A 6000-nucleotide genomic window follows, 5' to 3' on the forward strand; every position below is an offset into this window, starting at 1 on the left:
TAATAGGACTGATTCCTATTCTGTCTATCTCTAAGAGAGAAACCTAAAAGATGCAGGTTCCATCCCTGGGTCAGGAAGATCCCCTGAAGGAGGGCATGGCTCCCCACTCCAGTATTCTTGCCTGGAGAACCCCATGGACCGAGGAGCCTGGTGGGCTACAGTCCACAGGGTCGCAAAGAGTCAGATACGACTGAAGCGACTTAGCATGTATGCCTGCTGTCTATCTCAGAACTGGGTACACGTATTCACAGATGTGAGCATGACTTGAAATCATTCTTATTCCCATTACTTGCCTGATTAACCAACTACTTCAGCTGAAAATGATGATGTAGAAGGAAAGGCGAAGATAGGGTAATCCATAGTTCCCTTCCTTTTTACTCCTTCGTTACATATCAGTATGCCCAAAGTACACAGTGGGGGTAGGATGCATGAGTATCAAGAAGTGAAATAAAAACAGTTGAATTAGTTTTGTGCAGTATTTCTACTGTTCTGTTAAGAACAAAATGTGCAAATTGTGTCATTTCTGTGATTCTGCATACATTAAATGCTCTATTTCTGTTTGAAACTGACATTGAACAACATAAAGATGAATGGTAAAATTCACACTAATTATTAAAAGTTTTGATTTTTCTTTCTGTTGGATGATGTTAAATGTCAAACAAAAACATACCAATTAAAAGAGAGAGCAGGGAAAAGACGGAAAAACTTTAAGCAACTTTAATAGTACTTTTTTCCTGCTTTCCAACAGAGAGTCCTTCATTTTTATTTGCACTAGGCCCCACAAATTATGTAGCTGGCTTTCAGTATGTGTGTGTCTGTATGACAAAGAGAAAGAGAAGTAGGGAAAGATAAAGAGGGGAACCACACCTCCAAGTGTGTCCACTCAGAAGCTGTATATAAACCTACTATGTGCCAGGCATGTGCCCCTGTGTTAGGCTCTGATGCAGATATGAAGAACACAGGCTACATTTGGCTGCTGGAGAGTGATGAACCAAATTTGACACTTGTTGAGTTTGAAATAACAGGAGAACCTTCAAGTGAAAACAGTCTAAAAAACAGCTGGCCATGTATGGGTGGTGTTTTTAAAAGACATAAAGGTAAACATATCAATTTGAAAGTCATTTGCATAGAAGCAACAGATGTTATAATAACAGTGAAAAGATGAAGTATATAAGAATAAACTTTAAAATAACTGTGTACCATTTACATGAAAAACACTACTGAAAGATACAAAAGAAGACTTTAAATCAAAAACATTCTATGTTCTTGATGGAAATAATCAGCATGATAAAAATGTCAAATCTTCCTAAATTAATCTGTAAATTAAATCTGATCCCAATCTGTATGACAATAAGAATGTTTCCATTTTAGAACTAGATAAGCTGGTTCTAAAGTTTATATGTAAAAATACATAAGCAAGAATAACAAGGAAAATTTCAGAAAGCAAGGAAATTGAGAGAGGACTCCCTATTATATAAAAGTACTCCCTGTTTAAAAGTACAATAATTAAACTAGGTTGGAGCATGTTCATCAGTAAAACACAATAGAATGTCCAGAAATAGACCAAAAAATGCAAGGAAGTGATTAAAAAAAAAAAAAACAAAACACACACAGCATTTCAAATTAAGGAGGAAAGTAAAATTATTCAACAAATGGTTTTGCAGTGAGTGGATAGCAGCCGGGGAAAAAATAAAACTTGGATTCCTACCTTACACTTTGCATGTAAATGAGTTCCAAATAGATCAAAGATCTAGACATAAAAATAAACCCATAAAAGTACAAATGTAAAACTTGGGAAATTTTGCTTTAAATATCAGCATGGGAAAGGTTTTACAAGTATAACATAAAACACAGAAGCCATAAAGTGATGATTGGTGAATTTGTTTCCATAATAATCAGAAATTTTATGGGAAACAAAACACAACATAACTAACACAAACTAAAATTTGAGAATATATACAACATGTATTAGAAGCAAATTCCTATAATTCATAGGGAAAAGGCCAACTATTCATACAAAATAGGAGTAAAGGGGGAGAAGAAATGAAAAAGTAGTTTATTAAGAAGGAAATACAAATTGCTCTTAAATGTATAGAAAAGATACCAATCCTCACCTAGTTATATACTACATTAGAAGCTACATTTCACTTATCAGACTGGAAAAAATTTAAAAAAAAATTATGATAGAGTTACCAAGCATTGCTGGAGGGGCTGTAATTGGAATAACCTCAATAAAAGGCAATTTCACAGGAGTCGGTCAAAATAACAAATGCATATACTCTTATTCTTCATAGAGAAAGCAAGGGAATTCCAGAAAATCCTCTACTTTGGCTTCATTAACTACACTAAAGCCTTTGACTGTATGGATCACAATAAACTGTGGAAAATTCAAAGAGAAATACCAGACCACCTTACCTGTCTCCTGAGAAACCTGTATGCAGGTCATGAGGCAACTGTTAGAACTGGACATGGAACAGTGGACTGGTTCAAAATTGGGGAAATCAAGGCTGTATATTGTCACCTTGCTTATTTAACTTATATTCAGAGTACATCATGCAAAATGCCAGGCTGGATGAATCCCAAGCTGGAATCTAGATTCCTAGGAGAAATATCAATAACCTCAGATATGCAGATGATACCACTGTAATGGCAGAAAGCAAAGAGAAAGTAAAGAGCCTCTTGATGAGGATGAAAGAGGAGAGTGAAAAAGCTGGTTTAAAACTCAACACTCAGAAAACTAAGATCATGGCATCTGGTCCCATCACTTCTGGCAAATAGAAGGGGGGAAAGTGGAAAGAGTGACAGATTTTATTTTCTTGGGCTCCAAAATCATTGTAGATGGTGACTGCAGCCATGAAATTAAAAGACGTTTGCTTTTTGGAAGGAAAGCTATGACAAACCTAAACAGCATATTAAAAAGCAAAGACATTGCCAACAAAGGTCTGTCTACTCAAAGTTTGGGTTTTTCTAATAGTCATGTACAGATGTGAGAGCTGGACCATAAAGAAGGCTGAGCACCGAAGAATCAATGTTTTTGAAATGTGCTGGAGAAGACTGTTGAGAGTCCCTTGGACTGCAAGGAGATCAAACCAGTCAGACCTAAAGGAAATCATCCCTGAATATTCATTGAAAGGACTTATGCTAAAACTTCAGCTTCAATACTTTGGCCACCTGATGGGGAAGGGGTTACTCATTGGGAAGGACCTTGATGCTGGGAAAGATTGAAGGCAGGAGGAGAGGGGGGTGACAGAGGATGAGATGGTTGGATGGCATCACTGATACAATGGACATGGATTTGAGCAAACTCAGGGAGACAGTGAAAGCCAGAAAAGTCGCGTGCTGCAGTCTGTGTGGTCCCGAAGAGTTGGACACAACTGAGCGACTGAACAGCAATATCCTTAGCAGTTCTAGTCCTAAGTACTTATTCTGTAAGTACAAAATGATGTTTATAAAAGACTGTAGTATACTTGAAGCAGACTAAATGTTTAGCATTAGAAGACTGGTTTAAAAAATACATATTTAATTAATGAAATTCAATGTGTTTCATGTGTACTGGTAAAAGATCTCCAAAATCTATTAAGTGCAAAAAGTAATGTATAGAACAGGGTACACAGCATACTAATATGTGTGGGGGGGGCGGAATTATATGTATTATATATATATATATATATATATATATATATATATATATATGTAATTATATATATTATAATTACAGTCTTCCCTGGTGGCTCATCAGTAAAATATCTGCCTGCAAAGGAGATGCAGGAGACACAGGTTTGATCCCTGGGTCAGGAAGATTCCCTGGAGGAGGAAATGGAAACCCATTCCGGTATTCTTGCCTGGAGAATCCCATGGAGAGAGGAGCCTGGTGGGCTGTAGTCCATATGGTGACAACACACACAGCCTATTCTTAGAAGGTTCTGCAAGAGACTATAATCGTGGTTGCCTCCTAGGAGATAAATTGGATGAATATGGGTCAAGGAGAAAAACAGATGTTTTTCACTTGTAATTACTTTGTACTTTTGAATTTAATACTATGTACATTACTCAGAAAAAAAAATTTAGATTAAGAGGGTCAATATTTAAAACCAGTGAAAGATTTGAAATCGGTTAGATCTCTGAGTGTAACGACATTAACATAAGAAAGTGAAAGGCTGTGACAAGTATCTACTTGAAGAAGGGAGACGTATCAGCTAGACACTATACCAAAATGGACTAAGAAATAGAAAACGATAAAATAGTGTCACAGACAATGAAAGAAAAGTGCTTGAAAAGGAAAAGATCTATATATTTAGCTATAGAATAGCTATAATACTTTGTATATTAATATATGCAACAAAGGATGACGTATTAGAAAAGATCAGTATACTTAACATAAATCAAGAAAAAAAAATTCTAATGAAAAAAATGATCAAAGAACACGAATGGATAATTCCCAAAGCAAGAAAATACAAATTTCCAATAAATGTATTAACTTGTAATTCTGGAAATGCAAATTAATCATAGAGGAAATGTTTGACTGTACACTTAGAAAATTTTTCTTAAATTTAATGCAATTCTCAGTGCTTATGGAAACATCAACTGAGATAGTTATTTGGAAAGCAGTTTGTCAATATGTATCAAGCAACTGTGATTGTTAACAAATTTGATACTGCAAGTTCTATTCCAGGAATTTCTACCAAGGAAATAATCACAGTGATATAACGCTAATGTTATTTTACAACATTATATCTGATGGCAAAACAGAAGTTAATCTCAGTGTTCATCAGCGTGTCAGTGTTCTCAATGTCTCCTTCCTCCAGTTTTAGAGCCTTCCAGTTAAGCCTCCTTCTTCCTGCTAGGGTGTTATTTCTAAATTATAAACATAGTAAAAAGAAGAAAAAAGGAGGAGGAGAATCCCTTCAGCACTTTGTTGAATGCTGATAATAGTCCAGACTCCTTGGAAAGTTTAAAGTCTTCTGTGATTTTGTATTGCTTTTCATTCTGGCCTTAATGGTCAACTTGTGTCTTCTGTCCCATGCAAACTGACCTGTTTTCAGCACCCTTGACTCACTTGGGTGTTTAATGCTCATGTGTTTACTCTGCCTTGAATGATGCCTGAGTCTGCACACATTCACCTAATCAACACACAATATCTTTCAAAAACTCAAGCGTAAAGTCTTTCCTGATTTCCCTTCTCCTACCTCCAACTCCACCCCCACCAGATAGAAGTGATCACTCCCTCATTAGTGCTTTATTTCATTTTGTTGTGCACATATCTTCTCTGATAAGTAAACTGTAAACCACTTGATGTCAGAGAATTCTCTTTTTATTTTCAGGACCTAGTTTAGAGACTAGCAAAATTTTAATAAATATTTGTAGATTTTAAAAAAAGAAGGGAATGAGTTATCAAATACCACATAGAGGGAAAAGAGGAAGAAAATTCGTTGAATATGATAAGCAGTCATTGTTAACTTTGAAAGAACTGTTTCAGTTGATTAGCTGGGAGGCAGCAAGTAGTGAATGAATAGAGAACAAATAATCATTTCAAGTCTAAGATGATTTCATTTTTTCCCAAGAAATTTATTATTGAGTGGAAGGGGAAAGAAAGATAATAACTTAAAAGAATTATTTGAATTTTGTTTTTTATAAATAAATAGAAACTTAAGTATGTTTGCAGGCAAAGAAGAAGAAACTACATCCAAATGAAAATTCTGATGTCACATGGGAAGATTATTCTGATATTAAAACACGAGTATAGTGAGTGACTCCATAGTTTATGCATTACATTTACTACTGGTAACTAGGATGAGGAACGTTTGTTGGCTCTGTCATTTTCCCAACCCTTTTCCCAGCCTCCCCCCAAAGGAAGAAATACTAATCCGATCAGTCTAACATTTGATGGTACCAGTCAGGTTCAGAGTCAGTGATCATGAACCCTGTGGGTTTTATGTATCTTCTTACCTACTTGGTGCTAGGTACGTGGAACAAACAAGCTTTCTCTTCCTTTCTTCCTCG

The sequence above is a fragment of the Dama dama genome, chromosome 33 (assembly GCF_033118175.1).
Source record: "Dama dama isolate Ldn47 chromosome 33, ASM3311817v1, whole genome shotgun sequence".
NCBI lineage: Eukaryota > Metazoa > Chordata > Mammalia > Artiodactyla > Cervidae > Dama > Dama dama.